Consider the following 18,023-nt stretch of genomic DNA (forward strand, 5'->3'; position numbering starts at 1 on the left):
TGGTTTTGACATCTTCTAAGCCCCTAGATCGGCGGCCTGCCAGCACGTCCGCTAGACCAATTCCGATCTATTACAGAGTTAGGGCCCTCAGAAACTGAACAGGACAAACACAGAGATGAAACACACTCACTGGCTGTTGACCCTCTGGTTCGGGGAATCCTGGGGGTCTTGGGGAATCCCAGATGAACCCCCAAATGTGCCCCAGTCACAAAGTTCCCAAAAGACCACCAGGGAGCTGGTTCCGATGTAGACACACAAGGGTCACTTTTATTTGGGCTTGAGTCAGGGCAGATCAGAGTTGAGAGCCCCGCGTGTTAGTTGGGCTGGGTTTTTATTTGGCTGTTAAAAAGGGGGAGGCAGATGAGGCGTCGAGGGGTGCTGAGGAATGCTCAGGCAACAATACTACATTGGTTGTAGATTATAGGGAATGTAGCTGTCCTTGTTGATTGGTTGTTAAGCCGTTGAGTTAGGCAAAAAGTTACTTTAGGTTTCTGGTATCTCCTTTGTTTCTTTCATTGGTCCATCCCAGTGGAGTGATGGTCTCATGACTTTTTCCTACGTTTCTGGCTCTCCTCTTTGAAATGGTGCTGTCCCTCAGTAAGGAGGGGCAAAATGGAGTCACTCTGGTTCTGCTCTGGTCCTTCAGTACCACACATCACACTTGCCACACATACTACACACACACACCACACACACATACCACATACACATCATTGTACCACACGCACTATACCACACACACCACTATACCACGCCACAAACACACCTACATACCAATACCACATACAGTACATCACACATGCCACACATGTACTGCATTCAGCACACACACCACATGCTATAGATATACCACACATACCACACATGCCCTAAACACATGCCACACACACTGTATACACATCACATATGCACCAAATACATGGCATACACACACATCACATACATACCAACACATGCCACACACCCACACCCCCCAACACCTGTATACCATATACCATGGATCAGTCATAGGCCACACATGATATACACCACATACCACATGTCACATTATACCACACATTCAAAACTTGCACACACACACCACACTTATACACATATGACACACAAGCACAAGCTACACACACACCCACACCATGCACACCCTATATATATCCTGACAGGGTGCTGGGTCAGTGATTGATCTTTAAATTTGCCCACCCCAGGAGCGGGTTGTAAATCCCTCGTGACATTCTTATTAAATAAGCCAGTTTTTCCTCTTTTTTGGCACAAGTGCCTGCGGCTCCGGGAAGGAGAGCTGGATGGTGGGCATGCAGGCAGGACACAGCTTTCCCGACCTGCAGTGTCAGGGCCTGCCCACGGCCTGCTTCCTGGCTTGCCTGAGGGCCCTGAGCACAGCCCTCACCCTGTGTAGTGCCAGACCAGCCCTTCCCATGAAGGCTCGGCCTGTCTCGTCAGAGGGGTTGTTCCAGCTCCTCTTTCCACCTGCCCACTCCTCTTGGTGTGCTGTCACCCATGAGGAACCACCTCAGGTGCATGCGTCATGTCCTTTTCCTCCTCCTATTCGGGGTCTTGTCTAGGGCCCTCCTTGCTGGGCAGGCTGGCATCCGGTCAGCCTTGCCCTGTGTGTCTCTCTCTGGCTCCTTCTGGGAGGTTCTGGAGATTCACTTTCCAGCTACTTGGGTGAGGTCTAACCTAATCTGGTCTCAGCCTGGGAAAGCCTGGGCATCCGTGAAGCTGCGCTCAGTATACCTACCCCCTAAAAGGAGGCTGGAGTTTTCGGGCGGGAGGGGCTCAGATCTTATTTCAGTCCACACAGCCTCTGTGCTCTGAGCTCTCAGACGAGAACAGATGTGACAGTCCTTTTCCATGGACCTGGTCACTGTCCATGGGCTGCACCTGTCATAGCATACATCCTCCCTCCACTGGCCGCATCGAAAGGCGGGACTTGTGGCATAGCCCATTCCCAAAGGACCCCAGGTCTGGGTATGGGAGGCCCTTTGGCTCGGATGGCCTGATGTGGGTCTCCTGCTCAGGAGACAGTTTGGTCCACTCCTCAGGAAGGCAGCCCCTGTGTCCTGTGCCCTGGTTGGCCACACCTTGGGGCATTTGAGCTGAGTCCTTTCTGAGAGCCAGGGCTGTCTTGGGTGGAGAATTCCTCAGAGTTCAGAGCAAGCTTTGCCTCATCCCAAGCCACTTCATACTGGCAGGGCAGACCCCACGTGCCCACCCACCCCGCTTGGTGCACACCAGCTGCCTTCAGAGCGGGAGCATGTGAGTCTATCCATGAGAGTTGGCAGAGGCAGGGCTGAGAGTACAGTGGGAGCCCCTTGTCATCCAGAGGTAGCTTTGGGACTCTTTTTTTGTGGCCTAAAGCAGGAATCACTCCTTCTGCCTCTAAGAGTAACTGCACATTGAGTGCAAACCAGCCTGCTGTCAGCCCGAAAGCTGGACAGTGAACCAAATATGTATCCCTCAGTAGGACTTTGGAAGACCAAGCCAATAAAAATAGGGTTCATCTCTTCGAATGCCAGGGAAATTGCCCCTGGAGAATTATATTAAGTAACAGTGGGGCCAGCGGGCGTCTGGATTTGCCGCTAGTGTTTCACCATTAAACCTGATACTGGCTGTTGATTTCAGATAAATGTTTATCATGACTTTAAGGAAGTAGTGTTTTCTTCTTGGCTTACTAGGAGATTTTATCAGGAAAGGATGTCGAATTTTATCAGCTGCCTTTCGCATCTCCTTTGACGTGTGTTGTGTGTATGTTTCAAGCAACTAATAAACTTTTTAATTTTAGGGGACCAGCAGGTGGCATAATGGATATGTCACTAGATTCCAATGTGGCCAACTGCAGTTCGAGTCCCAGATCTAGTGACTTAAAACTCACATACTACACACACACACACACACACGGACCAAGGAGGTGCCAAAAGGCAGCTGATAAAATTCCAAAATGCTTGCATGACCAAAATCCCAAGAGGAGAAGGGATTGTGGCATGGCCATCCCCTGCTAAGGGGAGGTTTCTCGCTCTCTGTCTCTCTGACAAGCATATATTCCCTATAGCAAAAAAATCTCTTTAAAAAAAAAAAACAGCTTTTTATTTTAGAATAGTTTTAGCTCACAAGAAAGTTACAGAAATTCCCATGTATCTTGCACCCATTTTCCTTGGTGATTAACATTACTGTGAAACACTGGTCACCACTCATAGACAGCCCCAATGCATGTTACTATCTCCAGTCCACACTTTATTCCAGTTGCTTTTGTTTTTCTCCGATGCCCCTTTTTGGTTCCAGGAACTCATTCAGGATACTACGTTACAGTTAGTTGTCGCGTCTCCTTTGGCTCTTTCTGTGCCGTAACAGTTTCTCAGCCTTTCCTTGTTTTTGATGACTTTGATGCTTTTGATGAGCACTGGGTAGGTGATTTGAAGACTGTCTTTCAAGTTTAGCTTTTTTTATGGTTAGGCTGGGATCACAGGTTATTGAGAGGAAGAGCTCAGAAGTAACGTACCATTTTCATCACATCATATCAAGGGCTGAAATGATCCACATGACTTATCTCTGTTGGCGTTGACCTTGGTCATCTGAGAGTTGTTGGTTGGGCTTCCCCACTGTAAAGGTACTGCCACCTCCACTTCCATACGGTACCATTTGGAAGGAAGTTACTATGCCCGATCCACACTTAAGGAGTAGACAGTTATATTCCACCTTCTCGTGGGGAGGATATCCCCATGCATTTTATTTCTTCTATACAGGATCTTTATTGCCTCTCTCCCATTTATTTATTTATTCAGTCATTTATGCACTTATATCTGTATGGTTTCATGGATATTTATTTTATACTTTGGATTATAATCCAGTATTATGTTTTATATTTTGTTGCTCAGATCAATTCAACTTTGGGCATTGACAGCTCAATGGATATGCATTTTTATTTAGCTATAAAAAGGAATGAAGTGTACTGATCAATGCTAAAACACGGATGAACCATGTAAACATTAGGCTAAGTGAAGACAGTGGCAAAACGTCTCGTACTCTATGGTTCCCTAGGTCTAATATAGGTAGATCCATACAGACAGAACACAGCTTTGGAGCTGCTGGGGATGGGCAGGTGGCTGTTGGCGGAGAGTGGGGGAAGACATGCTAATGTATGGTGTACCTCTGCGTTTTGCTTTCTGAGTATTTCATACTTCATGGCACTGCAAGGTGCTCCGGAAACATCGCATATTCCCCGCTCCAATCTTAGAATCATACATTGTTCCAAGGAGCCCTGTTCATTTTACTGGAGAACAGTATTAGATACCAAGGTTGGGTGCTTGGTGTACCTTGGATGAATTTTGTGAACAGACGTCCTGTTGCAGAGCCTGTGTGGAGTCCCTGGTATACACCCTGATTTGTCATGGTGGATTACTAAGTATTAAGCTGAAAGGGGGAGGTGGGATGGTATAGTGGTTAGAGCATGGTCTCTAGAGACTGGCGTCCTGGGTTTGGGTCCCACCTCTGCGACTTATCTGCTATGTGACCTTAGGCACATTGACAACACATTATGCCTCAGCTTTTTCAAAAGGCCAGGGTGCTTAGGAGGATTTGATTAATTAAATAGGTACAATATGTAGAACAGATAGAAAAGGCCTGATGTCCAAGTATCATTAACAATGTTTGTCTTGTTGTTATTCTTTTGCTTGTATTTTATACAAGCTTCAAACAGGAGACTGGGCTATGCATTCTTTTTTTAAAGCTCTCCTAGCCAACTTTTTAAAGTTGTTTTTTTTTCTTCTGCATGGTGCTTGCTCTCGCCAGAAAGACAGAGAGAGACAGAAAGTGAGAAATCACCCCCTAGGGGGGATGGCCATGCCACAATCCCTTCTCCTCCATTCTCTCAGGATCTTGGGCACACACGCACACACACCTGGCGTGAGTTTAAGCCACTGGGTCCAGGACTCAAACCGCCATTGACTACATGGGAGTCCAGTGACATAGCCTTTACGCCAACTACTTGTCTCAGTTTTTTTGTTTTGTTTTGTTTTGTTTTTGCCATAGGATGCATGTACTCACTTGCCAAAGAGGGAGAGACAGTGAGAAATCACTCCCCAGGGGGATTCCCACACTGGAATCCCTTCTCCTTCATTCTCCTCCTGGGATTTTGGGCACACATGCACATGTGCCTGGAGTGAATTTCAAGACATCAGGTCCAGGACTCAAATTGTGGTCAGCTATGTGAGAGTCCAACAGCTTAATCTTTATGCCACCTGCTGGCCTCATTCTTAGCTGTATTGAAATCAAGTTTTCTGCTCTATGTTTCTGTTTTCTGGAATCATCCCAGAGGTGATTTATCACTTTCCTTCTCACTGTCTTTATCTCTTTCTGTTGAGCACACATTCCCTAGGCACCCTGCCCCCCCAAAATTTTCTTTGGTACTGTCAGAACCTATTCTTCCTATTCTCTGGGGAGAATTTCTTTGATACCTTTTCAGGTTCTCTTCTGCTGTTATTTATCTCTGACTTTACCCCCCTTAGAGTCAATGCAGTATGTTTTCCTGAGAAGTTGTTTTCATCAAGGATTTTAATTGGAACCAAGTTATTAGTTTTATTCTTTGAAGTTTTAAAAATATCTCCCCTATATTTATAGTTGTATTTCCTTTCTCACTTTTAATATTATGTATTCGTGTTTTTTCTCTGTTGATTAGCATTGCCACAATTTTATCTTTTTTATTGCTCTTTTCATAAAATCGGCTTTTAAATGTACTTTTCAGCGTTACTGTTTGCATTTTATTTCTAATTTTCTTGTTAATTTCTTTTTTCCCTTTTCCTGAAGCTTTTGAACATCCATCTTGTAACTTGTTGAATCTTACTTAGTTCATTTTCATTTTTCCTTTCTTAGTAAGAAATGGATTTTGACTAATATATTTTAAAATACTGCCTTGGCCGTGTCATAATAAATTGCCATTTATTTGTTTTTTGATCCAATAAATGAATTAAAATACTAACATGTATTTTTTTTATTTTTTTTATTTCCAGATATGTGTGATTGTATTTTTCTTGGTTAACTTTTTGTTATTAGTGACTAGTTTTGTCACCACTGGTAGTTAGAGAATCCTGGCCTTTTAGCTTGGAGTTTTTTTGTTTTTGTTTTTGTGACCTATTTAAGATATTTTTGCTGGTATTTTATGGAGAACTGGAAAGTAGTTATTTTTAGAATACATATTTGGTGTATGGTAAGTTAGATATATTATTTTATTCCAATCCTCTGCCTCCTGTCTCATTTTTATATATTTGCTCTATGATTGAGAGATTTATAAATTCCTCTTTGTTTTTCTTAATATTTTTTTATTTCCATAATAAGTTGTTTGAGGCAAAGATTGATGTTTATATTGTTGTTGTGTCTGACTTTTTTATTATGTATTTTACTTTTTTGCAGTGTATAAGAACTCCATTTAATAATCTATTTAATCCGTGTCTTGAATCTGACTAAAATTGATTTTAGTGTTCAGTGTTTCTTTTTATACATCATCTTGTGTCTTTGTTTATTCCTTTATTCTTAATTGGTTTTATAGGTTGTTTATACAATAGGTTGCATTTTACTTGTGGTTCCAAATGGAAGACCTCCTTGAGACAGGAAAGCTATTCAAAATTTACATTTATTATGATAACCAGTATGCTTAGTTGCTTATCCGGAATTTTAGTGGGTACTTTTTGGTTTTTGTCTTTCCCTTATAGCTTTTAATTTTTTTCTTCTCTCTTTGGAAAGTTTATGAATTTTCCCACCTTTATTGTAGAATGACCTTTAAATTCGTGAAGTTTCCTTTATTCTTATCCCACCTTTATTGTAGAATGACCTTTAAATTAAAAAAGAAATGGCCCAACTGTGGTGCAGCAGTCAGCCACCCCTCTGCAAGGCTGGAGGCCATATGGAAGACTGGGGATTTGTGTGTTTGCTGAGTGGCTTATGTGATTGTGGTCCTGGCTGACTGGAGAGGCTGTGGGGAGGATCATGGCATGAGATCCTGTTGACTATATTTGTCTTTCCCCCTCCCTTTTAAGAATAATCTTAAAAAAAAAAAAAGATTTCTTACACATATTTAATTTTTGTATATCTCTATAGTACCCAATATGGTTTTTAGAGTGTACATGCAGTACACTAAAATCAAATCAAGGATGTACCGTAAACATCATTTTCATTGGAGAACTTGAATTTCATTGGAGACCTGTATTTCTGTTTTCTACCTATGTTAAAAAATTAAACAATATTGATTCCTCTTTCTTACAGATTAAAAATGTAGCATACTTTTACTTTTTATCTTTTTTTCTCCCTACCTTCTGGTTTTTAATATTTAAAAAAATATTTTTCCTCATTTATTTTCAACTTTAATATTTTAAAAATAATTTTATTAACAGTTATTTAGACTTAGCATTGTCGAACTAAATCCAGTGTGGACCCCTATTTTATTTTCTCTTTCCTCATATGCTCACTTGAAGGTTTTTATTTTTTAATTTTTTAACTTCTAAATGTTTTTGCCAGAGGGTATGTGTGCTCACCAGAGACAGAGAGGAAGAGGGAGAAAGTACCCCTTAATCATGCATACTCGTCTGGTATATTGTTTGAGCTGCTTGGGCCAGGATTTGAGCTGTGGTTGGCTGTGTGGGATATGGTTATCTTAACCACTGTGCCACTGGGCCAGCCATACTTTAAGTTTTGATTTAATACTTTGAGTGTCTGGTATGTGGGAGAGTCCTTTCATTGCTTTCTATGAGAGTAGGTATTGAATCTGTTTCAATAAAACAATTTCCTCTGTTATTGCCAGAGATCCTGTGCTTTCTCCTTTCTGGAGAGTTATTCTTTTCTTTTTTTCTACTTAGAGATTTGGCATGTAGGCGTGTGTGCTCGCCGGAGAGACAGAAAACAAGAAGACACACACACACACACACACACACCCCGCCATGGGGGATGGCCATGTCACAGTCCCTTCTCCTCCATTCTCTTCTTGGGATTTTGGGCAAGCACACATACGTGCCCGGCATAAGTTTTAAGCCACTGAGTCTGGGACTCAAATTATGGTCGATTACATGGGAGTCCAGCAATGTAACCGTTACTCCATCTGCTGGTCCCTAGAACTTACTCTTTTCTTCTCTAGTTGCTTCTAGGGTTCTTTGTTCTTGAGAGCAACAGTAATGTATTTCTCAAGGATCTGTCCTGGAGTTGTTCTGGGCTTGGGCTACAGGAGAGTCAGAATCCTGTCAGCCGGCTGGTTGGAGGACCAGGTGAAGGCAGACTTCTCAAGGAGGTGGGCCATGGTTAGCCTCCCAGTTCTTCAGCCAGTAGACTGTGTGGTGGGTGCGAAGGCCAGACAACTCTAGTGGCAAGATTTGGATCAGGTGTATTCTGACTTAGGCCAATGAAAGTTGGACAGAGACAGACACACCTAACACAGGGACCAGCCTGTGTGAGGGGTGGCAGCCTGTTGGCAGTGACACACATGGCAGGGCTGGGAAGGCAGGATCAGCTTGGCCACCAGTGAGGCCGGGCTTACCCACAGTGAACAGAGGGTGACACAGGGGTGTCACATTCTCTGTTTCCACTGCTTACTACTCCCAGGACAAGCATGTGTCCCCTTGGGTCACGTTATCTGAGACCTGTGATGTAATTGTTATGTCACCCTGGGCAGATTTCACCCCCCACCTCCTGTTGCTTTCGTCTCAGTTGCAGACCATAATGTGACCACTGGGTCAGAAGCTGTGCACACAGAGGCCTGGGGTTTCTCTGTGAGCTCCCAAGGGGGTCTGGGAGCTGTTTTCATCCAAGCAGTGAAACCGTTCCACACCACATGGCCTTCTTTGAAAGGCCTCCTACTTCTACAGCGAGACTCAGCACTGCCTAGACCACCTGGTACGGCCCGCAATCTACACCTCGGTTCCCTAGCACGGTGGAGCTTCAGGCAACCCACCATTTCCTCTCTTTCTTCTGGGCCAGGGCAGTTTCAACATAACTGCACGTCACTGGGGTCCTGACAGTGCTTGGTCAGCTGTGCAGAAGGACCCAGAGCAAGGAGGCTAGCTGGATCCTTGGAGGGTGCTCAGAATTCCCACTTCCTCACCAGTGGAAGAGATATCAAGCTTTTCTCCCAGTCACACTCTGAAACCCCTTATCCCTGTTCTGCTGCTTGTTAATTCCCGGCATTTCAGGTTCCCTGCCTGTTTTGGCTTGTTCTCTACTTATGATCATGCTTTTCAGCTGTCCTCATGGCTTCCATCCCAACACGGGCTGTAGGTTCTCTTTAAGCTTCTTCCCATTTCCCACACAGAGACTTGCTCTGGACTGTCTGCACAGGTGTTCCAGGCAGTGTCGTTTCTCTTCTTTGTGGAAGTAGGCGACTTCTCTACAATGGGTGGGTTGCCTGGATAGGCTGGTATTCTATCACCCTGGGACCCTATGAGAGTGGGCTGCAGGCCCTGTGGGCCTCTAGAGACCTCTCTCAGGTCAGGATCAAGGTTAGGGGTAGGAGGGAACCCTGGGACCTCTTGCATCCCAGAAGGAATTCTCTAGTAAGTCAAAGGCCAGAATTCAGGGATTGGGCTTTTGAGCTAGACCCTGTACAGAAGCAGCTTCAATTATTTTTTCTTTTTGGGCGTGTGCACTCACCAGAAAGATAGAAAGCGAGAAATCACCCCCCCAGGGGGGATGGCCATGCTGCAATCCCTTCTTCATTCTCCTCTCGGGATCTTGGGCATGCACGCACATGCGCCCAGTGTGAGTTTAAGCCACTGGGTCTGGGACTCGATCCATGGTTGACTACATGGGAATCCAGTGACATAGCCATTACGCTAACTGCTGGTCCCAGAAGCAGCTTCAGTTTAGCCCATGTGATGAGGTTTTGTTGGTTTTGGTTAGCTTGAGTCTGTGATTAAAAAGCTGAAGATTTTTCTGGCTTTGCTAAACAAAACCAGAAAATTCCAACCTTGGGCTGGAATTGTCATCAGATGACTGCTGGGCAGCCTTCAGGGCACACGTCACAGGCCCCACCCCTTCCTTGCATCTCACCACCCTACACTGTGGCCAACCCCTTTTCATCACTTTCCTGTGATTGTTCTTTCCTGGAGGAGAAAGATTTCTTTTACTAGTGTCTTTGTCAAGAGGGAGAAATAAAAGGTCGTTGAAAAGCTGATGTATTTTAAGAAAAATGGGAGAGCTGTAGAAAAAAGACTTTTCGTGTTTTGTGTGTAAATACCTGGACAACTTTACCCCGCCAGGTGCCTCCAGGCCTCTTAGCTGGTCCTGGCCCACAGACCCTGGAGGAGCCCCATGGTAGGTAGTTAGGGTGTGCAACTAGGTGTGTGGACCAGACGCCCCTCTCGGAGGGAGAGGGCTGTCCTGATTGGTTCTGACCATCAGGAAAATCGCTCCAAGTCCTGAGAGCATCTAGTGAGGACCGGCCTTTAGGAGCGGTTATTTTGGTTTGACTCCCAGAGCAAGCAGACAGTTGTGATTAGGCTGTGAGGTTTGGTGCTGGTTTTTAGAAAATTCTCATCTCGACCTATTACATAGTGGTGCAGAAAGATGCTCCCTGTGGGAGCAATTATTCTGGGCCGTGAGTTTTTTCGCTCCTAGCTCTGAGTTCCGTGGATGTCATGAAGGGTTTAATCCGGGAGCTCTGAAAGCCCGTTTCCATATCTGCCAGCAGGCACGTCTGCTCTTGAAACCTGGAGGTAATTTATGATAAAACCACAGAGGGGGTTCCCCCACTTAGAGCTCCAGAAGCAGACACCGTGTCCTGGGGCCACAAAGCCCTTTTTGTATCTGCACAGGCCTCCCAGGCCAGCCCAGCCTCAGACTGTGTCTTGGCTCCCCTGGTCTCTGACGGTGGGCGTGTAGGCTTTCAAGCTTCCTGCAGCAGTTCTAAGGGTTGCCACGGTCCTGGCCAGAGCCTCTGCCTCCCACAGCCACTCCCAGGCAGGGTGAAGAAGAGTGACAGGGCCAGAGACTGGCTGGCTCAGCCCAGCACTCTCAGTGCTGCTCTCCTGCAGCCCTTGCCCTCATCCCTGCCCTGCGTATGGGGCTCTCCGCTCACTGCGTGCTGAAGATGCTGATGAGCTCAGATGTCCAGGGGAGCCAGGCTGCCAATGGCTGTGGGTGATGTTCGGTGCTGGTGACAGGCCTCCGGCCAGAGGCCCGGGCCAGCACGAGCCTACACCCCCCCTGCAGTGCCAGTGTTGTCACTGCCAGGTGTTCTAGGCTCCAGCACCCACAGGAACCTGGGTACCTACAGGGGACTGCAAAAAATGGGTCTGGGGTCTTTGTTATACCCGCTCATAGACCAACCAGCTACCTGCATGTGGATCCAACCTCTTACTGGACAAGGCTGTCCTGTAAAAGCAAGCTCAGTGTCCATGCCTCTGTGTCTTCTCTGCCCTTGTGCTTATACAGCTATGCGTTCTCCTGCGGCTACACACGCGCACACATGTGCACATGTACACATGCGCACATACGCCTTGTCACCGGCCAGGTGAATGCACGTGCAGCAGCACTTTACATTCCGCTCATTTGTGAGTGCAGTTGCCGACTTGCTCTGTCTGAGCCCCAGGACTGGGCCATTTCCACATTATACTCTTCAGAAGCAGGCCGTGGCCTTCTCAGGTGGCTGTCCTGGGTGGCCTGGCCAAGACTGGCTGTGCTGCAGCCACCTCCCCAGCCTTGGGTGACTAGAGCTTATTGGTGGAGAGCCTGGTGGTCTATTCCCCCCAGAACAGATGTGTAGGGGCTGGGTAGAGCAGAGCTGTTTTTGCCATTTTGCTTTTACTGTTCATCCAACAAGAGGAGCGGGGTTCAGTGCCCTTCCTGGAGCCAGCTGACGGCTATGGAGATGCGCACATGGACTTGACAGCTGGAGGTGCATCTGAAGGTGGTGGTCCCAGGAGAGAAGGGGCCTCACCACTCTGAGTAGGGGAGGCTAATGCCTGCTGGGCCCTCTTCCTGGGTGCTGAACAGCTTGGCTTGAGCATGCTATTTCGGGGAGCTGGGGGCTCTTTGGAAAGGTGGCAACAGCTGCAGCCTGGAGTAAGTTCCTCCTGGATGCATGGGGTGCAGAGGGGCACATCCTCATTCCCTGCTAACCACAGCCAGGTGGCATATGCCCCTGGGCCCTCAGCAACATCGTGCTGAGAGGTAGAGAGGGGCTCAGCCATGACTTGGGCACCTGGTGCGGGCTGAGGCCGGATGAGTAGCTTCGTCCTACAGGTGCAAAGACTCCAGAGAGTGTGTGCAGCCGCCCAACAGCCAGCACGGGCTGTCTAGTGAGAATGCGGCCAGTGCTTTCTCCCCAATTTGGGGCTATTCAGAATCGGCTGTAAGCAGTCCATATATTTTCAGCACGAGCTGGAGTCTTTGAATCATTTATCTTGGCAGCTCTTCTTAAAGCTGGAGAAAGGTGGAATTCATCTAGGTCCCGAGAAAGGAGCCGGGGAGAAAAAAGTGTCGGGTGGGTGCCGTGATGGGTGGCGTGCCTGGAGATAGTGCTGGTGGCTCCGAGATCAAACAGCTGAGAAATGGTTTCCCAGGAAGAACTCGGGGAATTCTAAGTAGGTAATGAGTAGTGACTTTCTTTTGATTTACAGCAAGGCTTGGCAATCAATCTGTAATGCTTTGAAGAGGAAAGAAATGAATCTCCAACAGGCTGCAGATTCGGGATGGTTCAGACTGGCAGCCCTTCCTTGAGGATGGGTCAGGGGGTGGGCAGGTTGGAGGTCTGCTGCTGTCCTCTGCCTCCCAAATCCCGGCCCCTCCCGGGAGGCAACAAGCCATGGCCTGAGCCAGCTTGAGGGAGGTGACTTTAGTCACCTCCGATAGACTTTAGTTCAGGTCATGGGGGATGCAGGCCCTGGTGGTTTGTGGCCACAGCCTCCCTGATAGGTCTGAGGCCCTCTGTCACCCTCACATCCTGAGGTTCCCATCTGTCCCCTAGGGTTGCCATAACAGAATAACACAGACTGAGGGGCTGACGTGCAGAATTTTGCTTTTTTATGGTTCTGGAGGCTGGAAGGTGAAGACCAAGGTGTTGGCAGGGTCAGTTTCCTTGAGCCTCCCTCCCTTGGCCTATAGGCGCCACCTTCTTGCTGTGTCCTTTATGGCCTCTTGTGTGTGCGCACAGACCTGTGTCTGTCCATGTGTCCAGATCTCCTCCTACAGAAACACTATCAGTTGGGATTGCCCCATCCTAACGGCTTCAGGTGAGCCAAGTCAGTTCTTCCGAGGCCCCTCCTTCAAATACTGTCACATTCTAAGGTGCTGGGGTTGTAGGCTTCCACATATGGACTTTGGAGGGAGCACAGTTCAGCCCAGAAGAGTTCCTTAGCTCTCTGCAGAAACCAGGCATGATTCCTTGTCTGCCGATGCACATCGTTGACTCAGCAGGGCCCACTTTAAGAAGGGCGGGGGCTGGTTTTGGTGCGAGTGGCATCCCAGCAGGGAAGACAGACAAGTGGGAAGAGCACACATGGCTGTAAACTGTTGTCCAGGAAAATGGACCTTGTGCTGGGGTCAAGGAGCCAGCCTGCCATATGGTGAGAGGGCACAATAGACAAGGAAGGCTGGGGCCCAGCGAGTGAGACAGGAGTAGGCAGTGGGGCTGGGCTTGCTGACACCCCTCAAAGGTTTCTGTGAGCTGGGGAGTGACCTGACCAGCAGAGACTCTGACTTTGGGGGTGAGCAGATGGAGGTAACAGCAGAGAGGAGAGTGGAGTCTGCTGCAGGAGCAGGTTGGTGGGCACGGATGTGGGGGAGGGTGGTTGGAGTTTGGAGGTGGAGCTGAGAGGACTCTCTATCCAGGTGGAGACAGGTGAGGCAGGAGGAAGAATGGGGATGAGTCTCTGGGTCCTGACTAGACCTCCTGGTGGAGTCAGGCCTCGACAGACATCCACTTCCTGTCTTCTTGCAGTGGAGGCTGGCAGGGTGGGCCCAGCCCTGAGTACTGCCTCTGCCTTCTCAGCCTGCTTCCTGCCTCACTTACACTGCATTTTCTGCTTTCTCAGAGGCTCTGCCCTCAGGCTATGCTTTTATGAGGCCCATGAATTTAGAGGGAGAGAGATCCCTAGGGCCCTAGCGCTGCACTTCAGTAGGGGCCTGGCTGTATTTCATGTCCCAACTTAGAAAGAGAGAGAGAGAGAGAATGTGTGTGTGTGTGTACACCCATTACACATGGCCCTCAGTCACTGTCTGCCTGAGGACATGCGACCTCTCAGCATAGGGACCTGGAGGCAGCCCTCTGGGTCTAGGGACCATTATGGTGATGGCTTCAGTCATGGTTTCTCCTCCAGAGATTCATGTTCTGGAAGTTTGGTCCCCAGTGTCGTGGCGTTGGGACGTAGTGAGACCTTTAAGAGGTGTAGCCTAGCAGGTAGTGGTTGGCTCCTGGAGGCCTTGCCCTCATGAATGGATTGGTGCTGTCTGAAATGGATTAGTGCTGTCTCGCTGGAAGGAGTGAGTGCTCGCTCTCACAGGGAGGTATCAGTACCCACAAGAATGGGTTGTTACAAATGTAAGAGCTGCCCCCAAATCTCTCTTGGTCTTTGCATGTACCTGCTGACCTTCTGCTTCTGTCAGCCGTGTTGTCACGTAGCACCAGAGGCCGACCACTTGTTGGCCCCATGTCCTAGGACTTTGCAGCCACCAGAAACCTCCATTCTTTATAAAGCACCCATGCTGGGTACTTCAGGTTAGCAGCATAATAATGGGCTAGACCATCATTAAGCCTCTTTTGTAGGAGAACAAAGGAGCTGAGTAACTTGTCCTGGATCACTCTGGGAGCTAGTGGCAGAGCCAGGATTTGAACCCTGGCCCTTGGCCCTAGAGCCTGCATTCCATTTTGTGTAGCAAACTCTGCCCAGTTTCTTTCAACCTGGCAGTTATCATTAGACTGCTGCAGGGCATCAGACAGGTACAGTTGTCTTTTGGGGACAGTTCCAGTTTCAAAAACACCTGTAAGAAAGGACACATACTGACGTATGATGAATTATGATGACATATAGCGATGTATGTTATACTGCATATGACATATGTTATATCCAGGCGGCACCTGGCCAATTTAAGGACAAAGGCACCTCCTCCTGCAGTGGGAAGAGACTTCTTGAGAAGAGCAGGAGGCTTGACTCCCCACCCACCCCTGGGTTCAGGCACCTTAGCCTGGGAGTCCAGGAGGCCATCGCTCCAGCCCCCAGCTTGCTCTCTCTGAGGCCTTTGGAGACAATAGGTCCAGAGCAGAGGGCTGGCTAGGGCAGGGGAGAGCCATGGATAAGAATGGGATGGGAGCAGAGGTCACCATCAGGGATGCTTGGTTTCCAGTAGTTCTGGGCTACAGAGAGGGCAGAGAGAGAGTGAGCCATGTCACAGGGCCTGGGGCAGGGCCTGGCACACAGCAGATGCTCAGTAGATGTTCCAGAGTGAAGAGGACAGGGCTGCTCTTCCTCTGGTGATGAAGGAGAACCCCGGGGGCCCCCTGCTTCAGCCTGGCAGAGAGTAAAGATGTGCCCGTCGAAGCACAGTGGTGGCCTCCCTGGGCCGTGCGCACTTCCTGGGGATGTGGTCCACGGCCCTGGGGAATCCGACAGCCCAACGGCTATCTAGGAATCAGGTCTGCACCCTGGACCAGCAGATAAGGGTTCTGTGTTGGTGTTGCAATGAGGTAGGTGTGGCAATTGTCCCAGGTGGTCCTAGGTCTAGACCAAGGGCAGCCTTCCCAGAAGGAGGTTAAATGCCAGGGCATGTTTCTGAAGATGCCATCTGGCAACAGGAGGAAATGGGGCTCATTGTCCCTTGAGATCAGGATTGTCCAGCAGCATTTCCAGATGTTGTAGGTGGGGCTAGAACCATCTAGAAATTACATCTAGGGTTGTCCATTTCAGAGGACTTGCCTGGAGTGTAGCAGAAGCCTCCTGACCACTTCCTGTTCTCAGGCAGCAGACTGAGGGCAGCTCACCTCCTGGGCAGGCAGGTTGTCCACGAGCCTGTCCTGCCATCCAGCTGGCAAGTGTTGGAGTGTTCCCAGCCCACCAGTGCCAGTGAACTGGATCTCACACGCAGACACACACACACACACACAAACATACTCAGTGACACCAGGTACTCCTCTAGGAACTGGGGAGACACATCAGGAGAAAACCTGTCCAAAAAGCTCTAGGGGGAAAACCTAGTAAAGAAGTAAACCATGGTGTATTCAATGGTGAGAAGTATGAGGGGTCCTTAAAAAGTTTATGGGAAGTGTGTTTTACGGAAAAAAAAAAAAAGTGCATTTCTTTCCTTTTTATTTATTTTTTGGCTATAGGGCATGTGCTCTTGTGGAGAGAGACAGAGGGAGTGTGAGAAATCACTCCCCTGGGCGTGGTGGTTTGGGGATGACCACCATGCTACAATCCCTTCCCCTCCACTCTCCTCTCAGGATTGTGGGCACACAGGCACACACACCTAGCGTGATTTTCAAGCTGCCAGGTCCGAAACTTTAACTGCTGTCGACCACGAGGGAATCCAGCTCTTTACTGTGTTGTCTGCGAGCCCTCAAAATTGTTTCAGGAAAAATTTGCCGTATGGCACACACTTACCGAGGAAAAGCAGAGAGACGAGAGGGAGAAAGTACTCCCCCCACCGCCGTGGGGCATGGTCACACCCGTCTCTTCTCCTCCATCTCTCCTTCCTGTCAGGATTTTGGGCACACACTTGCAGCACCCAGAGTGTTTTTCAAGGGATTCAAACTATGGTTGGCCATGTGGGACCTGGTATCGAAGCCAGCCCCTTAGAGTTTATTATTATTTAAGATCTTTATTAACAGGTGCTTGCCGTTTTTTGACTTTTTTTGAAAAAAGTTGTAAACTTTCATTACAAATGAAGTTCTTAAAAATCTCCACTTGACCAGATATGAAACCATGTAAAAACCTTTAAAGGTGTATTGAGAAACACCAGGCTTTTTTTAAAACCACGTTTGTCATTACCAAAAAGAGACATCTTTAGGTAAAAATAAGAAAAACCCATGCTGCATAGATAATGCAGGTAGTTCTAGCTATCTGGTCAACGGGCAAAAAGCAAGCCCTTCAGCTCCAATCTTTTGTCCATTTCTTATTGCTGGAATCTCATATATGCTTCTTGTTGGATGACTACACCGGATGATGGTAGAGGTGGTAAGCCGGTTACTCAGCCCCGCCCTGCTCAGCCTCAGGAGCGGACCAGTTCTCAGTTGGTGGATCGGCTGCTTTTGTCTCTTTGCCATCTTGTGATTTAGGGTTCTCTGGGCGTCTGCCTCGGTAATTGAAGTTGCGGAGGTACCGACGCTGAGGTGGCTGCTGACCTCGGGTCTCATCTCCTTGATTTTCCTTATTCTCGTCATTGCCGTCCTCTGTGGGCTGTCTTTGGTGAGGAGGGCCCCTGCGAAATCGTGATCTATAACCCTGATACATATTCTGCCTCCCTGGTCTGCCTTGTGCTCCTGCACCCTGGTTGTCAGCACCCTCCCTGCACAGGAGGGTGGGAATACTGTGGTCCACGCCCATAGGGTCCCCGCATGCAGTAAGGGGGCAACCTTTGCCTGTGGTAGGGCCGGCGTTGTTGGGCCTGGCTTTCGGAAGCTCTCTCCCATTCCTCGTTCTTTTCCCCACTCTCCCTGTTCTGGTCACTTTGCTGGTAATTGCGTGGGGGACGCCCATGACGTGGATAGCGTCTATAATGGTTACGGTGTGCTGCGTATTTACTGCCTTGAGCTGGAGCTCCACCAGGGCCTGTAACGTTTGCTGCCTCTGCAATCTTTTCTCCTTCAACAACATCCGACTCCACCGTCTCTCCATCTCCTACACGGCGAAGCACTTCCTGGGGTTGTTATTTATGGCAGTCTGGTGCACAAATACATCTCCCTTGGTGTCATCCTTGTCGATGAAACCATATCCATTTCTTACATTGAACCATTTTACTGTTCCCCAAACCTTTGTTGCAATGATCTTGTCCCTGCCAGTAGGCGCTGCTGGTGAGGCCACCCAGCTGCCACTCCCCGCCCCGGG

General features: G+C 48.2%; 1 protein-coding gene and 1 pseudogene across 1 annotated transcript in view; one reads left to right on the plus strand and one right to left on the minus strand.

Annotated features, from left to right (window-relative positions):
• The window catches only part of PEPD (peptidase D), a 170,469-nt gene that overhangs the window by 92,272 nt on the left and 60,174 nt on the right, over positions 1-18,023 (plus strand). The window lies entirely within an intron of this gene.
• LOC106733830 (nuclease-sensitive element-binding protein 1 pseudogene) overlaps positions 17,163-18,023 on the minus strand; it is a 1,032-nt pseudogene continuing 171 nt past the window's right edge.

The sequence above is a fragment of the Tupaia chinensis genome, unplaced genomic scaffold, assembly GCF_000334495.1.
Source record: "Tupaia chinensis unplaced genomic scaffold, TupChi_1.0 Scaffold145396_1, whole genome shotgun sequence".
Classification (NCBI taxonomy): Eukaryota; Metazoa; Chordata; class Mammalia; order Scandentia; family Tupaiidae; genus Tupaia; species Tupaia belangeri.